Source organism: Lepidochelys olivacea (genome assembly GCF_965140295.1).
Source record: "Lepidochelys olivacea isolate rLepOli2 genome assembly, chromosome: 1".
NCBI classification, from domain to species: Eukaryota; Metazoa; Chordata; order Testudines; family Cheloniidae; genus Lepidochelys; species Lepidochelys olivacea.
The window spans coordinates 116,962,372-116,984,523 of NC_140411.1; the positions used below are offsets into that span (position 1 = coordinate 116,962,372).

A 22,152-nucleotide genomic window follows, 5' to 3' on the forward strand; every position below is an offset into this window, starting at 1 on the left:
TTTTGCATTATAATAGAATGCCATAAACAGCATTACATTGAGTGTTCACAGCACTGTGCCTTTCAACATCTTAGAATCTGAACACTTCACAATTAGCTGTGGGGAGGGGGGTCGGAGGGGGAAGGGTGGTGGTGGTGGAGAGGGTCAGATTATGAGATAGCCAAAACGTTAACAACTCTCCAACCAATTTTGCACTTAGCATTTTCCTTGATAAAACTAACTTCAGACACCAAAATCAAACCAATCCAAAACCTGCTTCATGCTTTGCTTTTCAATTGTCTGCATCCACACGGCATATGGAGTAACGATCACAGGACGGTAGACTCACATATCATTGCCTGCACGCCACGACAGCTGCTGCTCATGACATGTGCACTGTTGTGCCTCTGAGGGACAACCTTCTGAGGAAATAGCCGCCAGTGATCCGTCATTACAAATTGCCTGGTCCTGGGCCTCTATCCAAGAAATCTGCACAGCTGTGCACTGAAATGCATCACAGGATACAGCTCTTGTTCATATATCCAAGAACTGTGCCTGGATAGTTGGTTAATTTATTTCTGATGCCTTTGGTTTCAACAGACGAGCAGTCCAAAGACCGCAGATTTTAACTTTTCACACACTGCAGTTACACACGGACTGCTTTATAAGTTCTCCACTTGATGTTAAACCACTGAGCAGAGAAGATGCATCAACAACTGTGCACTCATCCACCACTTCTTCCTGTAGTTGGAGCTTGCAAAATCTCTATTAAATGCAGCTCTTTCCCTCTTGAGGATGCTGTGTTTACTTGCAGGAAATGCACACTCCTAATAAATATCACTTGTAAATTGTTCCCAGTTCATTTAGTTCCTGTTTCTGTACATGCTGTTTGATCTCAATTTGTGCTCTCCTTGTATTTTTCCAAGCCTAATCGTTGACTGCATTTCTGGTCTCAAGCACTTTACTTAGTTGCCTGATCCTTAGCGACATCCTGAAGAGGTTTGCTGAAAGATGCACTTTGGAGGTCCACTAAACTCAGACTGACCCAGCACACAAAGCTGGATTCTGCTGATTGAACAGGCAGAAGTGACACATGAAAGGAAACAGAGGACAAGCTCCAACAGAGAGCAAGATTAGTTGGTGTGATGCTGAAGCTAAATCTTATGTAATAAAATCTGAATATTTTATTCAACAAATGCCAGAATATTTCTCAAATGTTTATATATCCTTCCGCTGCACAAGCTCATAATATGGAGGTCCTGATCCCTGTCCAGGAACAGGATCCTGCAAGATGCTGAGCACTCTGCCCCAGCAAAGCACTTAAGCACATGAAGTCAATGGGACTTAAGCACATGCTTCATGGGCACATGCTTAAGTGCTTGGCTGGATATGGGCAAGTGCACTCAAGATCTAGCTGGACGCAGCCCATATACAAGTGACATTAACTAGGACACGGAGATTGTATTCCAAGGAATGTAAGGATCTGAATTTCTAAAATGAGAGAGAGAAAAAAGGGTCTTTCAAACAGGAGCAGTTGGTGTTTATTCCTGCAGCACAGAGTCCAACTCAACTCATTCCAACAATAAAAGACAAAAAGTGTTCTTCTCCTCACGACACTCTCTGAAGGATGTTCTTCTGAGAAATTCTTTAAAGATTCAGGGCCCAGTTCTGCCTTCATTTTTTGGCGTAACTCCCTTATCTGAAGTGGAGTCATTCCTGATTTACAGTGATGTAAATGAAAAAAAAATAGGCACGTTTCTAAGGAAAGAATGGATTGGATACTCCTCCCCTACTTCAAAATTGTAGTGAGGCACTCTGGAAAAAAGAAATAGGGATTTGTATTATTAAACATTTATATTGCAATAGCACCCACAGGCACAGTGAGGTTGGGCCTACTGTGTAAACATATAATAAGCCACAGTCACTGTCTCAGAGAGCTTCAGGTATGCCAGTGGCTCCAACTCAGAGGGGAAGGAGAAATGAGATCCTCTTACCCTAATATAGATTCAGTTATGCTCGGACCAACTCCCATAGGCCACTCTATCAATGCTTAAGATTCTAAACTGGTGTAAATAAGAAATGGAAAGAAATTAAAGAAGCCCCCACTCTACCTTACCTATTAAACAAAAAGGTTTTTTTACTTAAACAGGAAAAAATACTTGAATTTATTAACATTTTAGGATTAATTATAAGGGACGGAAACCAGTCCACAATTTGCTTACAGACAAATACAACCTTTTAAATAGAAATCCAACATAATCCAAAGAATTCGATTTGAACCCTTTCCCCTCCAACTGCCCATCAACCCTCACACCTCTACCTCTAAATCAAAGCCACATTTCTCTTGGAATTGCATCGCTCTGATAAGTAACATCTGTTTTCCGGAGGTATAAACTTATAAGGGGATCATAATTAGTCACTAGCATAAAGGATTACACATGGAAAATACAACGGAAAAGTATCAGAACCCCATTTAAAAGATGAAAGGACTAAGTAGGCCTGGTACTCCGTTAAACAATCAATACTGATATTGCTAAAACACTGACAGACGGAACAAATCATTTACTATGCACATCACTGGAGGGACAACCCCACTGTAGTTATTGTGGAGACTGTTACTCCTTTAGTATATGAAAACAAAACAGACTAATATTGCAAGACTTGGAAGGCAAGTTCGTGAAATAGCTCCCCATTTGGCAAAGCATCAAAACAGAACAGTACACAGTCAATATGTCTGGTGCATTTTCCCCCCTCCCAATAAGCAGAACAGGAGAATAGGGGAAACTGAATAATAAATTATAATAATTTGTTTATAGCACCCTTATCCAAGGATCTCAAAGTTTAGAATAAACTAAGAAACATTAATTTGCCATTGTTGTGACCAAGGCTGAGAGGCAGTGGGTAAAAATAATGGCAGGTTATGGGAGTCTGCTTACATCATTTAACTGGCATTCAGCAGGTTGATTACTCTCTTTCCCCTCCCAGTGACTTCGGAGCCAAGCTCTCTGTTGGGGTAAATGGATGCAGAGAATTTGACCCTCTTCTATCTCCATTAGCTATAGCTGCTGCTTTTGATGCTATCTGAATATCATGAATGCTTTCCCCCTAATCCCTTAGGGCTTCTAAAAGCAAATGCTTCAGATCTAGCCAATCGATAATTCCCATCGTAGGATGGCCTATTACCAGGTTATTATTAGGCTGAATGAGGATCCATGCTGATAAAAGTTTACAGAGAAAATGTTAAAAAAATTTCTACATGCTGAATGCCAGTAAAATGATGTCATGGCAACAGACTCCCGTAACCTACCGTTATTTTTATCCACTGCCTGTGAGATTTGGCCACAAGAGGGGCAAATTTTAAAAAAAAAATTTACATGGCAAAGATACATGGGCAATATTTAAATGAACCACTTAACCTTTTGGTACTGAAAGCTTCCTGTTATAATGAAATATCAGTTCTTCACTAAAATGTACTTGGTTAAAGATTAGCCAAGAGTGCATTCAACTAAGGTACTTATATATATACACAGCGATAAGAGCCATCTGTGTTAAATACAGCCTCCGGGCCATGAAGTATTTTGAGTGGCACAAAATTATAGCAAGCCTCTGATGTGAGCTAATATCCATGAACTAGATTTGGTCTTACCGGAAGACTTAAGTAATGGGGAGTGTATAATTACACTGCCCCGGGAGCAGCCCAGACCCACATCCACACACATGGATTTTTAACACCCATGAGCAATGTAGTTATACTGAAGTAGGTATGTTTTAGAGTCACTCAGTCTCTTGCACCCACCTTCCTCTTGGAGTAGTGGGGGTGTGGCCGAACCCCGCCTCCTGAGAAAAGTGCTGAACCAGGCCAGAAAGGCTGCGCGAACCAGAAGCCAATCAATGAAGGCCTGGGGAGAGCAAATCAGGGCGGGGGAAGGGGCAGCCAATCAGGACCGGGCAAGGTCCTATATAAAGGCTGCCCAGCTAGGGAGCAGGGTAGTCTCTCCCTGACTGGCAAGGGAGGAGGACTGGCTCCTGAGTGGTGCTGGGGAAGGGCAGAAGGAGCTGGGGAGCTCTGGTCAAGGAAAACCCCAGGCTGCAGGCCTTGCTACAAAGGGCTAAGCAGGTGCACAGGGCCAAAGGGGAGAGAAGGAGGGCTGAGAGGCTGCCGCTAGAGGGTCCCTGGGTCGGGACCCAGAGTAGCGGGTAAGCCTCGGTCCCCCCTTTACCCCTTGTACTACACCTGGCTGAGAAGGAACGTGGCCTGATACAGGCTGTGGCTGGCCCCTGCGACAAAGGGGCTAGACTTTGAGGCTGCAGTTGGCCACTAGAGCTGGTGTAGATCGAAGATTGCTGATAACACCAAACCCCCAGAAGGGGGCGAGACCAGAGCAGTGGGCACTGCTGGAGGGCGGTGTCCTGAAGAGGACACCGCCGAGCAGGGAGCAACGTGGGTCCCCAAAGTAGCAGAGCAGACGAATGGCAAGGCACCATGTGCAAAAGGTGCTCCATGACTAGACAGAGCTAATTCCCAGAGCAACCAGCGGGAGGCAACCTCAGTGATGAGTCTTGACCCCGTCACAGGGGGGAAGTAATCTCCACGGTAGAGATTACAGACTGCCAGTATATCAGGGCTGAAGTGAGTGCAAGAATGATTTTCTGTTCAGGCTCTTACCTGCTTGCTCTATGCCCTCTAGTGGCCACTCTAAAGATTCATGATTAACACCACATCCTCCTTTCTGAAAAGGGAAGGTTGGTATCCAAACTTTTCATTAAAGCATACAACAAGAATGAAATAACAAGAACCAACAGCCATATGAAGAGCAGAGTAGGCTGCCTGAACCTTCAGCCTTGCATCAGGGATTTATTATGCCCTTTTATGAGATTTGACCACTAGTCCTCCGACTTTCTTGAATCCTCAAGATTTTATGTAATTCTTCAGGAATGCAGGAGGCAGTGTTTCTCTTGCTGGATATCTCCTTGCAGGGAAAAGGAGCTGGAGAAACTGCTCGCAGTTCTATGTGGACAGGCAGGGTGTTATTCATAGGTTCAGTTGTGGGGTAGAGGTCAGGGTGTTGCATCATCAGGTGAACCTCCAGAACAAGATGTCTCCTATTCTGACAGATGATTTCCCCTGGCATCCTAACAAAGCAGACTCAAGGAGCCCTGGAACATTCCTACACTGTCCCCTTTTCCTGAGAATTTCTCACCAAATGCAATCTCCTGGATTCAGTTTTCTCAAGGATTTGACTATGGCACCTGTTTGAGTCCTTCTTCCAACAGGCTCTATATTAACCTTCCTTCTTCTGTAGTCTTGGAAAGTCAGGCCAACAAGGGTCTAGTTAGGAATGGATGGTTGGGATAATGGATCTCAACTTCTTCCCCATCAACGGTTCTGCAAGGCTGAATCCATTTGCATACTGGTCAACGCCCCTAGCAACAGGACAAGGTGAAGATCTGAGGAATTAGAAAGAAGTTGTTCTATTGTTGCTTTGAGAGAACTGTGGGCTGGATACGACATGAGTGAAACCACAGGTATTTGGAAACCTCAAAGTTTTCAGAGGAAAAGCGTGGACCACTGGTCAGAGATTATGTGCTATGGAATCCCAAAATGGGAAAAGATGGGGTTAATTTCCACAACTGCACTGGATGAACAACCAGGCAAACTTCAAGGAATAAAGAGATATTCAATCAAAAGATAAGTTGTATTAACCAGACAGAAAAGATCAGTTCCCAACTTGCTGCCATTGTCTGTCTTGTAGAGCAGATGGTAGCAACAGTTCCTGTGGGTTTGTTCCACAGGATCACATCATCACATTTCTCAACTCTCTTTTGTAGTGGTTTGCTCAGCCCAGACTACCAAACAGACTGTTTAGCTATTTCCCAGCACTTTGTAATGCCTTGGTGTCCCTCATGAAGTCTGTCAAGGATTTCCTATTGCATGGATGTAGGGATAACCCATCTGGACCCCGCTAACAGACTTTGGTTTATGGTAAGATCTCCAGAAACTACCAAATATGGTTTCACAGAGATTTCTGACTGTGTCTTTTTGTCCAGCCTTCTTTGCAGTTAATCATGACGTGGCTATGTAATTCATCTGCCTCTTGCATCTTTTTCAGTTCTTGCAGGCATCTTTCTTTGACTGACAAAGTAGTAAGGACTGTATCGACAGAATCTTCTATGAACAGCTCTTTCTGTTTACACTCTTGCTGTGGTGTTTCTGGGACCAGTGCCTGGAAAGTATCAGCTATGATATTCTTCTAAAGTATAGGAGCAGTCTAGAACTGAAACCTCATGAGCCTCATTTGAAAATGCTGCATCCCACATGGTAACTTATCTAGTTTGTTTGAACCTAGAAGAGTGAGTAGTAGTTTGTAGTCAATTTCCACATGAAATTTTATGCCCACTAGAAGGTGTCTAAAATGTTCACCAAGTCCATGTAATGGCCAGGACTTCTTTTGCTATGTCTGCATAGTGCTGCTCTGTACAGGTGAGTGCTTGTGAGGAATATGCTATTGGACGCCACAAGGAAAGTGATTGTTCCTGAAGGAGGACTGCCACTATCCCACAGAATGAAGCACAAGCAAAACCTGTGGTGGTTGTATTTGGTTATATAAAGGCCCGAACTGGTGGAGTGCTCAGATCTTGCTTTATCTCTGAATGTCAGACTCTGTTTCGTTCCCCAATACCAGGAAATGTGTGGCCTCAGGAAATCTCATAATGGCATTGACTTCTCTGCCAGGTGATGATGTAAGAATTTTCCCCAGGTGTGTCACCATGCCCATGAATCTACAGAATATACTGACACTCTGAGGCACCTTCATCTGGGTAATCACTTGCACTCTCTCTGGATCTGGACTGACCCCTGCTCCACCAATGATCTGGTCTAGCAACTTGACTCTGTCTTTTGAGACTTTGCATTTGTCATTAAGTGCTTTCTCCGGTCTTTCCAGGACTACAAAGAGACACTAGTCATGTTGGGTTTGGGTTGATTCATAGATATTCATTTGTCAGAGAATCCCTCCAGGCAGACCCTCGAGGAGTTGTGATATTTTCCTCGGTGTTCAGGAGCAGATGATATGCCAAATGGTAGCCTATTGAAACAAAACCTTTCAAAAGGTGTGACGAAAATTGTTACTAGTATAGATTCTGCAGCAACTGGTATCTGCCAGAAACCAGACTGGGCATCCAATATGGAGAAGACTTTTACTTTACTAAGTTGTCCAAGGGTGTTTTCAATGCATGAGAGTACAAGTCACTCTCGATAGACATTCTCATCAAGCCTGGTAAGGTCTACACAGATCTGAACCTTGTCATTTGGTTATGGGATCATCATGCCTGTACACCATTTGGCAGGGGTGCCTATTCTGGAAATGGCACCCACCTGCTCCATGTGGCTGAGCTATGCCTTCACCCTGGGCAAAAAGGAACAGAGGCTTTGCATTTGGTATAAGCTTAATGTGTTATTCCCCCTCTAGTTTACCTACTCCTTGGAATAATTTAGGAAATTTCTTCCTGATTTCTGGCTCTAGGTCCATGGTGACTGGTTCTATCTTTATAGCCTTAGGCCTGGTTATGATTGCTGTGCGGGAAAGTAAAACCATGCATAGGCCATCTACAACATAGACCTCTTCAGATGTAGTTTGAGTGGCCAAATGTTTAATGGAGACTGTCCTGGTCCTTTCAATATCTTTTTTGGCTCTTGAAATGTTGGTGCTTTCATCCTCCTCTAAAGTAATTTATGGAATCAGTCAGCAGCAGCTGTGTCTATTCTGAAGTCCATTTTATGTTTTCCTGTGGTCATCGTAGGATCCACAGTGGTTCTTTTTAGTATCTCCTATGGCTTCAAGGTATACACCCCAGCAGTCTTTGGGTCTTCTTGAAAGATAGCTGGTACCATACATTTAGATCAGCAAACTGTTGCAGGAAATGTCTAAAAAGAAGACATCATGCATGTGCTATCCCTTGCAGGAGAAAGCCATCTTCTGTGAAGTGGTTTGCCACACCCCTGGCATTCTTTCATGTTCTTGTATTTCTTTTCTTTACTCCATGTTAGCATAGCCCTCTCTGGATCCCTTTGTGCTTATTCTGGTCAAGGTGGGTATTGTTTCTGGGCATCCTGAGGTATTTTCCTCCCTGTATCTATGGCTTCTAAAGTGGACTCCTCCTCAAAGTTATTTCTGATCAGAGTCTGTTGCTTCTTTATGTACTGACTTTGAAAGACTATGTTTTTGGCTATCTCTAGTGTGACATTAGGATCAGTTTGGGTTCCTTCTGACATTTGGCTGTCCCTCAGCCTACAACAAGGTTGTCTGTGATGACGGAAGAACTTACCTCCCACTAGCCACAGTGTTGGATTAGGTTGTAGAGGATTGTTATAAAATCATTCACTGACTCACCCTTCTCTTGCTTGTGTAAGTGAAATTGTGCCCACAAAAAAAAAAAAAAAGAAAAACCACACTGTGGCATGGCATGAAATGCTTATCTCATTCTTCTTAACAGTCTTGAACTGTTTCATCTAAGCAGCTACAAGGCTTCTGGAAAAGAGCATGTCTCTGCTTCACCTCCAATTTTACAGAGCAGGGTATTAACTTGTTTCTTCTCCGATTGCTGATCTAACCCCAACACTTGATGGAACTATGGAATCTGCTTACCCAGAGTGGCCATCCCTCCTGGTGCAGGAAATAGGTCGGGTCCGAGGTAGCCATCTCTGCTGTTTTTACCAGACTGTTTATTGTGCCCCCACCCCACCCCATAGGTGCTGGAACTTGGGATGCTGCAGCACCCCTTGGCTTAAAGTGGTTTCCATCATATGCAGGGTTTACAGTTTGGTTCAATAGCTCTCAACCCCCCCCACCCCCCATACATTGTTCCAGTGCCCCTGCACCACCCTTTTTTCTTGGTTGCCCCTACGTGGAGTAAGGTAGCTTAATCATTAAAGGAACCAAACTGGTGTTACTGTGGGCCTAGCATTAGCTTCGGTGTTGCTTAGGGTCTCATCCTCCCTCCCTGGACTCACCACAGCAGGGCCCTCCGGCCACTGGGTTTTTCAGGCCTTTTCTCTGCCAGCTCAACTGCTCTAGACATTCACAACTTATACCACATCCATCTGTTCTCTATCTAATGCAGATCAGCTTCCCCTCCACACTAGGGCTATCACCTTTGAAATGCAAAACAAGAATCCCAGAACCCACTCCCCGCACAAGACAAGCCCACCCCCCAACCCCTAAGCAACGAGTTAAGAAAAACTGTTTCACTAGGAGGGAGGTGAAGCACTGCAATGGGTTACCCAGGGAGGTGGTCGAATCTCCATCCTTAGAGGTTTTTAAGGCCCAGCTTGACAAAGCCCTGGCTGGGATGATTTAGTTGGGGTTGGTCCTGCTTCAAGCAGGGGGTTGGACTAGATCTCTTGAGGTCTCTTCCAATCCTAATCTTCTATCAACTCCACAACCCCTCCTCCCTCCACAGACACTTATCGAATCTAGAGAGATAACACATATAGATAAGATTACTTAAACGGCAGAAGTGGGAACACTACAGCATCTTTAGCTGGACACAAACTTATAACGTTAGCTATCCCAGTGTATTGTGATAATGCAAATCTTCAGACCCATGTAAAAAGAACCCAGCAGATTTAATTTTTCTGGCAACCGGCAAATCCATTTAAAAAAAAACAGCCAGGCTGCTGGTCAAATACCAGCCAGGGCTAAAACTACTCCACACCAGCTCAGATGCATGATGGGACAGGGAAGGGAAGGTAGAGTCCTGACTCCACTCAGTGCCCCTGCCTGCCCACTCCCTACCCATCCTAATGGAAAGGAGAGTAGTGCCTCCCTCTCTCCAGGCTGCTGTTCCCCCTCAGACACAGACTGTAAAAGGGCATGCACAGGCATATAAGGCAGCTCACAACTGAGCCCTGCAGGGTTAAAGGGACAGAACGAGGAAAATCAGCTTACAGTCAGAATGGGAAATCAGAAAAAGTTACTATTTAATAGCATCATGCATCAAACTACTTGTATTCTTCTTCTATCAAATTGATCCAATTAGTTGTGCACATCTACAGTACAATGACTATCAAGGCTGACATTGAATGCAAGGGAGAAAGTTTGGGGCAATATGAGTTCAGACTGACTTATAGGTACCTCTGCAGTGACACAGTATCTAAGTCAGCCTTTCCAGCAGCTGAGAGGTCCTTAAAAGTTTGATATTTTATTCTGAAACAGTTTAAGACAATGGACTGTTAATACAGAGCCACTGTCACTGCAGCAAGTCCTTTCAAGCCAGCCAGAATCAATGCCATAAGGACTTGCCCGAAATGGGAAACAGAAACCGTAGACAGAAACATTGGCATCTTGCAGAGGGCCCAAAGCAAGGGGCAGCATGTGATTGTGTTATCCCAGGGATAAAGGAGGGACTCCACCTCCCTCTTGCTCCCCGAGGGAAGTAATTTGTGCCAGCGCTTTTCTTGGCAAAGCTTATTTTTTCCTCATGTACTAGCTATACTGCCCTGGCTGGTGCACTGGGGGTCTGGAATCAAGGCTCCTCCCACTCTGTGCCACCCAGGTGCAGAGGAAGGGGAATGGGGCCCACCATATGAGTAGCCTGCACAGAGAAGTGCACAGTATGTCCCCTTTATGCACAAGTATGTAGCTGTGATTAGCTCACAACTTAGCCCTAAGCATGGTCCATCAGCAGCAGTTAGACAGTGTGTCTTCTCCAGTATTATCTTCAGCCAACCCGTGTGGAGGCAGGAACTTTGTTAAACATTGCTGGGGCCTTCAGAAATGGACACGCCCCTTGTGGTAGCTGAGAGAGTCAGGTACCTGTAAGAGGAACTCCCCAAAGATAAAAGCCAATATGGCATTATTCCATAAGGTGCAAATCATATTACTGAAGCTAGTTGAATTGACCATTGTGGGCAGCAGATTTGGATCTTTTTCCTTAACTTTGAAAAATCACAATCAGTTTGTTATGGTCAGTCATTTTTATTAAACTATTTCAGTCTATGGATTTTCATTAGCCATTTGCAATGCAACATCTTTCATGCATCTGATATTTAAAATTAATTGGTCCATCTCTCACTGGCCACCTAAATCGCTGGATGACTTAATCTTTATAAATGGGAGCACAGCCTGGGGAAGTCACTAGAGCATTGACTCTCTCAGGAGCACACTGGAGAAGGAGAAGATGAACACTTAAATTTCTGCATAATTAAAGGTTTCAGAGTAACAGCCGTGTTAGTCTGTATTCGCAAAAAGAAAAGGAGTACTTGTGGCACCTTAGAGACTAACCAATTTATTTGAGCATAAGCTTTCGTGAGTCCTCTTGCTCTCTTGGATTCAGCTCCAATCCCATCCATCTCCGATCCCCTGATGGGGAACCCGATCATGAAGACCCTCGTCTGGTCGGGGACAGGAGTCTTGGGGATGCCTGGCTACTACTCCAGCTGCTCCCAGATCCTGCTATAGCCCCATTTGGGTCAGGAATCTGTTCCTTAGAGCGGTCATCCTCCTCCAGCCGCACGATTAACTGTGCTTTGGTGAATTTTCCAATGTTCAATCCTCTCTTTCTGCACAGAGTTACAGTGTCCTTCTTAAGGAGATGGTGATAGGCCATCACTCCACTGTTTCCAACTTGTTGTGGACTCACAGGCCTCTGTGCTCTTAGCTCCCCATGGTTTCCAGGGAGAACCCTTAGTGTGCCAGCCCTTCTTGAGGTCACCACCTCTTTACCAGGGTCGAGCTGCAGACTCCTCCACTCCTGGGACTGCTCACTGCAATCCCCAGGGGAACCCAGTTACTGCAAAAGTCCTTCTCTCTCCCAGGGCCAAGCTGTAGGCTCCTCTGCCCCTGAGACTGCTCACTGCAGTCCCCAGGGGGACCCCATTACTGCACAGTCCTTCTCGCTGGTCACACACTCCCAGGGGTTAACCGCCCCCCGAAACTGCTCCTCTCTGAGACTTCAGCACGCCTGGTCCTCGTCAATTCCCCTTCGTTTTACTGCTCCCCAGTCACTTACTGCAGAAAGCGCCACCCACGGGGTGCAGTACATCCCACCGCTCTCACCAGTTGTCACGGAGTCCCCGGGCGATGCTCTGGAACTGCTCCCCATAAAGCCAGTCAGGACTCTGGGCAAGTCTCCTTTCTGTGAGCAGCCTATCTTCAGGACACAAAGCTCACACAGCTTCCACCTTCCTGGGTCTGACCTCGGAGCATTCAGCATCCTCTGCCCCTCCATGTGCTTCCACCAGCGAGTCCGCCAGGCGGGGTCTTGGGGCTTGGGAAGTCAGAAGGTCCTGCACCCCAACTCCGCAGTCAGACGTGACTCTCAGCCAGCCAGTAAAACAGAGGTTTATTTAAACGACAGGAACATGGTCTAAAACAGAGCTTGCAGGTGCAGAGAACAGGACCCCTCAGCTGGGTCCATTTTGGGGGGCAGTGAGCCAGACAACCATGTCTGCACTTCACTCCATGTCCCAGCCAGCCCCAAACTGAAACGCCCTCCAGCCCCTCCTCCTCTGGGATTTCCCCTTTCCCGGGCCAGGAGATCACCTGATTCCTTTGTTCTCCAACCCTTTAGCTCTCACCTCACAGGGGGGAAGGGCCAGGCCATCAGTTGCCGGGAAACAGGATGTTGGCCATTCTCTGTGTCCAAACCCCTGCATACACCTGCCCTCTAGGGCTCTGCAATGATCATACAACCTTACCCCACCACCTAGATACTTAAGAACTCATAGGGGAAACTGAGGCACCCCCACACTATTCAGAGAAAACATTAAGAACAGTCCCACTTCGTCACATAGCTCATGAAAGCTTATGCTCAAATAAATTGGTTAGTCTCTAAGGTGCCACAAGTCCTCCTTTTCTTTTTGCACAATTAAAATCATGCACAAAGAGAGGCTGTGTACATGGAATCCACATATAAAAATAGCGGGGCTCCTTCCTGACTAAGGGAAAAAGATGTAAACTAGATTTGTTAGTCTAGCAACAATTACGTTCAGTTTTCTCTTAGCATAGTCACACTGGGTAATTGCTGTGGGTGCCTTCCTCACTGACTGGTATTACTATTCACTGGCTCCTCAGCTCACCTTGACTATAGTGGTACTGGTGTCCTTTCTCCCATCTTGTACGCTGTCAATGGGAGCAACAGGCCAAAAGAAGGCTCTGTGTGGTTGATTCCTGCCCCCGACCCCTTTGGGATACTGAACTTGCTGGGACAAATGCCAGCCTGGGGTAAGCAGGCACAACTCCTTTGACTTCAACTGATTGTGCCGGCTAACACCAGCCCATTGTATTTGGCAGGTACCATCCCTCAGTCTTGTCTACAGCTTTCTCTATACTACAAGCTAGGGGTGAGATTCCCCTGCTCGTGCCCACACGTTCACGCTAGCTCTCACTGAGATTATACATAGCAGCGTAGCCGCAGTAGCATGGCTAGTGGCCACAGAGGTATATGGCTGAGCCCATACTCACTGGTTTCAGACAGGGTTGTACCTGGCATGAGTCAGCCGTGCCCCCGCTGCTGCCACCCACACTACCGTGGCTATTTACCTCCATACTAGCTCCCTGACAGCAAGTGCAACTACATGTACATGAGCAGGGGAATCACACCGGATAGATGCAGCCTGTGTGTTTGCTTCACAGGCAGCAGTTGGTGGAGGTAGGACTCTGAACACTAGTCAGACTTTGACCTGAAAGGCCTGTGGTAGCCAGAACTGGATTTGATAACCCAGGAGGCCACTCAGCCCTCTGTTCCCAAAGTGAATGAATTTCCCATTCTCCTCAAACAAACAGAATTAACAGTTCTTAAAGTCTTCTAACATATGGTCACTGAATTTAATACATCAAGACCATGCTAATTTTAAAACGTGTTTTTAAGGCATGTAGTGCTCCAGTTTTCCCTTTTTCTAACACTTTTATATTCAGTAAGTTGGAAGTTAACCAAGTACCAGACCCATCATTTGTTTATAATTCTTAAAAACAAATACATCACATTTTCTTATTCCACAAGAATTCAGATGGAGCTTCACACAGATCCAGACTAACACACAGTTTAATACAACTGTCTTCCTTGTGTAACCTTAATGCTATTATTCTGGACAGGGTCAGCTGTTTTATATTGTTCTTCAGGAGCAGAAAACCTGTAAGTAACAAGGAAGGAAAGAAATCAACCCTTCTGGGAGTCTGGGCTGTAAATATCAGTATAGTGAGATGTCTCATCGGAAGGGGGAGGGGGAAAAAAAAAAAAAGAGTAGAAATCTGACAAAAAAGCAAACTTCTGAATATTTTCACTCTTTGGACATGGAGAAGTGGTTTTACAGTTTCTAATAAGACCCTTTAGGTGCTTTCAAATAGCATATAACAGTTCTGAGCATTGCTCCACTTTATGGATTTATATGATACAAATATAGAGATTACAGTAAACAGAGTATGTTTGTGCCCTGATCACCACATTGGGATAACTAGTGATGAGCTGCCAAAATCTTAACAACTAGTTCCCTCCTCACCCCACAAGAGGGTCGTTGCCCACCCCCACCCCCTGGGACTCCTGCCCCATCCAACCCCCCATGTTCCTTGTTGCCCCCCCTTCCAGGATCCCTGCCCCATCCATCCCCCTCCCCTGACTGCCCCCAGAACCGGGAAGGAGGGTCTCGTGGGCCACCATAGTGGGTGCCCACCCCACCCCTAAGAGCCAGAGGGACCTGCTGGGGGACAAGGTGGGGAGTCCCAGTGGTGCTTACCTGGGGCAGCTCCCAGGAAGCATCCGGCAGGTCCCTCTGGCTCCTAGGGGCGGGGGAGCATAGCTGGGGGGGGCAGCAGGGGGAGTGGCCACTCTCCCCACTGATCACATCAAAAGTGGCGCCTTAGGCACCACTCCCTGGAGCACTCACGGGGAAAATTTGGTGGGTGCAGAGTACCCACTGGCAGCTCCCTGCCCCACCCCCGGCCCTAGCTCACCTCCACTCCGCCTCTGCCCCTGAACATGCCCCCCTCTTCCCATGGATCAGCTGTTCGGCAGGAAGCCTGGGAGGGCTGAGAAGCAGGCGGCGGCTTCACACTCAGGCCGAGGGTGGCGGAAGTGAGCTGGGGTGGGGAGCGGTTCCCCTGCGTCCCCGTCCCCCCCACCGGGGTTACCTGCTGCGGCGCGGGCAGCCCTCCTCGCACCCCCCCTCGCCCCAGCTCACCTCCACCTCCCTGGGCCTGAGTGCGAAGCCGCTGCCTGCTTCTCAGCCCGCCCCAGCTTCCCACGCGAACAGCTGATTCACGGAAAGCTGGGGGTAGAGGGGGCGCGGAGAAGCAAAGTGGGGCGGCACATTCAGGGGAGGAGGCGGAGGTGAGCTGAGCTGAGGCTGGAGAGCTGCTGGTGGGTGCTTTGCACCCGCCAAATTTTCCCCTTGGGTTCTCCAGCCCTGGAGCACCCATGGAGTCGGCGCCTAAGGCGCCACTTTTGGCCCGTTAAATTTAGAAGCCCTTTTAGAACCGGTTGTTCCGCGAGGGACAACCAGTTCTAAAAGGGCTTCTAAATTTAACAACCGGTTCTAGTGAACCGGTGGGAACCAGCTCCAGCCCACCACTGGGGATAACTAAGTATAACACAGTCAGACAATGAAAGAACCCAATTTCCAAAGGTAAACTATATTTTCCATGCTGCCTTTTAACTATCATGTAGTGGGTCACTGGTTTCTGAAAACATTTCAAAGCTAGTGTAGATCAACTCTGTCCTTGATAGGAACTGAATGGCTGGCCTACATATAGAGCCAAGTATGTGGGAACAATCTAGTGGAGGATGCTAGGATTCCATTACTGGAAGCCACCATTAAGAAACATACTCAGACTGAAAAATAAACTGGAAATAGCACAAGAAAATTTGATAGTGTCATTTGTCATTAATTTTCTGAATCTCTGGGTACACAGAATTGTCTTTAAAATCCCCCAATATGCTTGCTTATGCAGTCTAAGTCATCCTTATCAGCTACAATAACAGAGATGATGGAGAGGAAAACTGGTTAACACACAAAAGGCTATCCCTTGTATAGTTTTAACATTCCCCTGTCACTGTGTATTATGGAATGATAATAATGCTTTATCTGCCATGTTCCTACAGAAAAGCTATTCTGAGAAATAGGAGTTTAACAGTAATAATATTAGAAACATTTTTTCACAGAGTTCACCACCAAAAGTCTACCAGGACAGCTGTATAGAACAGTTACCTACATGTCAAGAAAAACTTCATTCCAGTATCTTTCATTAATATTTGATTGAAAATGTGATGGTCAGTAATTTATAAGTCAAGAGCTATGAAGGGAAAAAAGAGCAGTTTTTTGTGTATGTATTTTTGACTAATAATAAACAGTTATTATTTATTAACGATCTCCCCTTGTTGGCTACCATCATTATGGATGTATTCACTGGATCATTTAACAGGAGCCAGCCTGAAGAGCTAGAATTGTGGGGACTCTGGGCTTACTTCATCAGCAGTAGAAAAAAAAAAGGGGGGGGGAGGGGGAGGGGGGGTATTACCTGTATCCACTCCAATTCAAGTATTGGACATATAACAGTGCTTTCTGCAGACCTTTAACCTTTGAGGTTAGATTTATGTCAAGGACAGGGCAAAGTTAGTCTTAAAACCTCCCACCATCTCCTTCTCACAAGCTGTTTTTACCAAGATCGCTGCTATTCCATACCACTGCCCTCACAGCCATTCATCTTCTTCTTAGCATATGTGCAACATGCCTCAGGTGGCACGTGACCAGGATTCATCACCGAATTTGGTCCGCTAGTTGGATCATTAGCTTCCCCCGCCTGGGCCAGGTACTGACAGGGAGTGCGACGTGAACACTGATCCATGCCCCCTACCGCCGTTCATTTGATACCCCTATTTGCTGACTGTAGCGCAGTGGCTTTCAAAGAAGGGTATGCGTACCCCTAGGGGTATGCAGAAGTGTTCTGGGGGTACATCAACTCATCTAGATATTTGTCTAGTTTTACAACAGGCTACATAAAAAGCACTCAGGCAGTCAGTACAAACTAAAATTTCATACAGACAATGAAATTGTACTGTATATACTATACACTGAAATGTAATTACAATATTTATATTCCAACTGACTTATAAGTATATGGTAAAAGTGAGAAAGTAAGCAATTTTTCAGTAATGTGCTGTGACACTTCTGTATTTTTAATGTCTCATTTTGTAAGCTAGGAATTTTTAAGTGAGGTGAAACTTGGGAGAACACAAGACAAATCAGATCCTGAAAGGGATACAGTGGTCTGGAAAGGTTGAGAGCCACTGACATAGAGCACACAGGAGTAGAGAGCCCAGAAGCATGGGAGAACAAAATTCAGTGGCAGCAGATACCTTAGCAAAGAAGCAACTTAAAAAACTGCATTACTGTTTGCAGCTATCCCACCATCTTTGCTCTGAACCAGTAAGATCTCACAAACTGAGCTGAGGCTGCTGTACAGTTCTTGGATGGGAGACCTCTACAACAGCAGTTCTCAGCCCAGGGCCCCAAGCAGGGCTACCATTAGATTTGCTGGTACCCCGTGCAGAAAGCCAAAGCCCCAGTATGTGGGGCTGAAGCCCAGGGCTGCGAGCCCCGCCACCTGGGGCTGAAGCCGAAGCCTCAGCAATTTAGCATGAGGCCCCAAGCAATTTCCCTGCTTGCTATCATCTAACACTGGCCCTGGTTTTATATACAGAAGAATAGCTGGTTTCAGAGTAACAGCCATGTTAGTCTGTATTCGCAAAAAGAAAAGGAGTACTTGTGGCACCTTAGAGACTAATCAATTTATTTGAGCATGAGCTTTCATGAGCTACAGCTCACTTCATCGGATGCATACTGTGGAAACTGCAGCAGACATTATATACACACAGAGATCATGAAACAATACCTCCTCCCACCCCACTGTCCTGCTGGTAATAGCTTATCTAAAGTGATCATCAAGTTGGGCCATTTCCAGCACAAATCCAGGTTCTCTCACCCTCCGCCCCCCCCCCCCCCCCCCACACACACAAACTCACTCTCCTGCTGGTAATAGCCCATCCAAAGTGACAACTCTCTTCACAATGTGTATGATAAACAAGGTGGGCCATTTCCTGCAAAAATCCAGGTTCTCTCACCCCCTCACCCTCCTCCAAAAACCACACACACAAACTCACTCTCCTGCAGGTAATAGCTCATCCAAAGTGACCACTCTCCCTACAATGTGCATGGTAATCCAGGCAGGCCATTTCCAGCACAAATCCAGGTTTTCTCACCCCCACCCCAACCCCCATACACACACAAACTCACTCTCCTGCTGGTAATAGCTCATCCAAAGTGACCACTCTCCCTACAATGTGCATGGTAATCCAGGCGGGCCATTTCCAGCACAAATCCAGGCTCTCTCACCCCCCCACCTTTTTTTTTAGCTGTGGCACAGGGCGGCTGTGAAGTGTTTTTGGAGAACGTTGAGCGGGGCGCAGAAAGAAAAAGGTTGAAAACCTTTGCTCTATGGAACATGTACACCTGGGATTTGTACCAGAAACATCCATATGATCTGACCACACAGCTCTGTCAGAAGTACCAAATATAAATGCCAATACTTTCAGATGAAATGGCTGACAGCTTCTGACCGTTCATGGTCACCAAAGACACTATGGGTGCTGCTTCCCTCACGCAGCAGCATGTTGCCAGCTTGCAACTGGGGCAAGAAGAAAATGGGGACACCTTCCATAAATTCTGGCAGTTTGCTTTTTCATTTGAGGGGAAGGGATTAGGATTTTTGTTAAAGGGTTAGATTTTGGGTATTATCTCTACTTCACAGTTGGAAAAAGTGGACAGGTTAAAACCATTGCGAAGTCAAGGCTAAGATTCTGGAGTTCTTGGGCTCCTCACTCTGCTAAACACTCTAGAACAATCTTCGAGTTACAGTGGTGGGCAGCCTGCGACCTATGGGCCACATGCGGCTCATCAGGGTAATCTGATTGCGGGCCGCCAGACATTTTGCTGATGTTGACTGTCTGCAGGCACGGGGCCGTGCAGCTCCCACTGGCCACGGTTCACCGTTCCTGCTATTAGTGGAGTTAGGGCCAGATTTTTAAAGGTTTTTAGACACTTGAAGATGCACCTGGTGGGAATTTCAAAGGCACCACATCTTCAGGTGCCTAAAAACCTCTAAAAATAGTGACCTAGTAGTGCCACTGAGTTCAATGGGAGTAATCAAGTACTATTCAGCAGGAGTGAGAGTGACAGAACTGGGGTAAAAAATTATTAACAAATGTGCATTTTTAGTGATAGGTATTAAATTACTCTGATAAGATATGCTCTTGGCAGCATGACCCATCCATGAGATCATGAGATGGGGTTTTGGATTAGGCCCCTGAAGACATAATTTATACCCTGAAGCTATGGAAAACTTTGGATAATTACTGCAACACGTGGAAGGGTCATCCACAGCAAACAGCTGACCTCATTTTACTAACTCTTCTCATCGGTATTAACATTAGATCCATACAACATTAGTGACTGAAGGAAAACAAATGGACAGGACAGAAAACTTCCAGGGCGCCCGCCCTGGTCTTCACCCGGTGGGAGGAGGTATTGTTTCATATTCTCTGTATATATATAAAGTCTGCTGCAGTTTCCACAGTATGCATCCGATGAAGTGAGCTGTAGCTCACGAAAGCTCATGCTCAAATAAATTGGTTAGTCTCTAAGGTGCCACAAGTCCTCCTTTTCTTTTTGCGGATACAGACTAACACGGCTGCTACTCTGAAACCCATAATTATACAGTTTATTATTGAGTGAAATGGGATTTTTTTTTAAGAGCTGGCACTAGAGCCCGTCCAGCCCCGGTACCCTTTGCACTACCCCACGAAGAAAGAAGAGAGCGGGGTACTGACCGGGGCAGATCCTTGGCTCCTCGTGGACGGACGACGGATCACTCAGGGAGGGTCTGTGTGGGTGCAGCTGCTCACCACGATTTCCGCCCTGGTCCACCCGCCAGGCGGCGGCGGCGGCTGCCCAGGGAACACAGTCAGAGGGGGCAGACCCACAGCTCGCTGGCCCTCGGCGCTGGAGGGCCGCCTGGTCACCCTCCCGCCCACGGGCAGTGACACAACCAGCCCCGGCCCAAACTCTGTACGGGGGCAGCCGCCCACCTCAGCAGCCCTTTCGCCCACCCCGCTACAGAGCCCAGCTCGCGGGGCTCAGGCCAAGGCCACTTACAGCGGCTGCGGCGGGCGAGGCAGGAGCGAGCGAGCCCGGCGCTCGGCAGCCCGCCCAAGCCGCGGGGTTATTTCCAGCCTGGGGAACAGCTGGCGTCCCCGGAGCACGGGGCGGGCCCGCGAGCGCCCGGGCAGGGGGAGAGCGCCCCCTCCCCTGCCTCCCGCCGGTCCGCCAGGGAGAGGGCGGCAATCCTCGGGGGCGGTGGGAGGAGAGGCAGAGGCAGGTCATGACTCATCACAGCGCCCTGCTCTGGGGGATGTGACTTTTCCCCCGGCTCGCTGACCTGCCACAGGTGGGGCGGCAGCAAGTGCATTGTATGCCAGGGAGCCCCCCCTCCTCCCCGCCCCAGCAGAGCGCCTCTTGGAACCCACCTGTTCCTGGCCCCCCCTCCCCCGGCTGTAGGTTTAAACGTGAAGCAAAACAAGAACAGGATTTCTAGGCTGCGATGCAGGCACCGAGGAAAGAGCAGTGAGCTTCAAGTCCCGAGCCTGATGAATAACTTAAAAATCAGCTAGATACTATGCTCCTCATACATCCTGAAATTCATGCTAGTCAACGAACATATTTATACATAATGAATCAGCCCAGCTCCAGCTTTCATATACATGTGACATTTAAATGATATCGATTTTAAGGTCAGAAAGGGCCATTATGATCATTTAGTCCAGTGGCTCTCAGCCTTTCCAGATTACTGTACCCCCTTTGTACCCCAAGTTTCACCTACTTACAAACGACTTGCTTACAAAATCAGACATAAAAATACAAAAGTGTCCCAGAACACCATTACTGAAAAATTGCTTACCTTCTCCTTTCATATAATTATAAAATAAATCAATTGAAATGTAAATATTGTACTTACATTTCAGTGTACTGTATATAGAGCAGTAGAAACAAGTGATTGTATGAAATTTTAGTTTGTACTGACATCGCTAATGCTTTTTATGTAGCCTGCTGTAAAACTAGACAAATATCTAGACGAGTTGATGCACCCCTTGGAAGACCTCTGTGTACCCCCAGGGGTATGCGTACCCCTGGTTGACACCATTGATCTAGTCTGACCTTCTCCATAACACAGGCCAAAGAATTTCATCCAGTCAAGACCATCAACTTGTGTTTGAACTAGAATATATCTTCATAGAGCAGGGGTGGGCAAACATTTTGGCCTGAGGGCCACATCGGGGTTCCAAAACTGTATGGAGGGCCGGGTAGGGAAGGCTGTGCCTCCCCAAACAGCCTGGCCCCGCTCCTTATCTGCCCCCCTCAGAACGCCTGACCCATCCACCTGCCCTGCTTCTTGCCCCCTGACCGCCCCCTTAAGGGACCCCCACTTCTAACTGCCCCCCAGGACCCCACCCACTATCCAACCCCGTTGCTCCCTGTCCCCTGACTGCCCCAACCCCTATCCACACCCCCGCCCCCTGTCAGGCCCCTGGGACTCCCATGCATATCCAATCACCCCTTTTCCCTGTCCCCAGAACCTCCACCCCATCCAACTGCTCCCTGCTCCCTGTCCCCTGACTGCCCCCGGGATCCCCTGCCCCTTATCCAACCCCCCCTCCCCCGCAGTCCCCTTACCATGCCGCTGAGAGCGGCAGGACTGGCAGCCACGCTGCCCGGCTGGAGCCAGCCACGCCACTGTGTTGCCTGGCAGGAGCTCACAGCCCTGCCGCCCAGAGCGCTGGCAGCGCGGCGAGCTGAGGCTGTGGGTGAGGGGGGACAACAGGGGAGGGGCCGGGGGCTAGCCTCCCTAGCCGGGAGCTCAAGGGCCAGGCAGGACGGTTCCATGGGCCAGATGTGGCCCGTGGGCCGTAGTTTGCCCACCTCTGTCATAGAGAGTCATCCAGTCTTAATTTAAACATATAAATAAAACATACTTTTATACATCACTGTAGATATAATGTGATCCTTGTCAGAATGATTTAGTGTGGAAATATTGTGGAAGATGTTGAATAAGTGTGTCTGCTATTATT

The 22,152-nt window shown here is 47.1% G+C and overlaps 1 protein-coding gene across 4 annotated transcripts in view; it reads right to left on the bottom strand.

Moving 5' to 3' along the window:
* GPR45 (G protein-coupled receptor 45) overlaps positions 1-20,174 on the bottom strand; it is a 52,046-nt gene extending 31,872 nt beyond the window's left edge. For all 4 annotated transcript variants that reach the window (XR_014712478.1, XR_014712479.1, XM_084634886.1 and 1 more), the window contains exon 1: positions 19,858-20,174. The gene's annotated coding sequence lies outside the window, so the exon portion shown is untranslated. The remainder of the gene's footprint in view (positions 1-19,857) is intronic.
* Between the last annotated feature and the right edge of the window lie 1,978 nt (positions 20,175-22,152).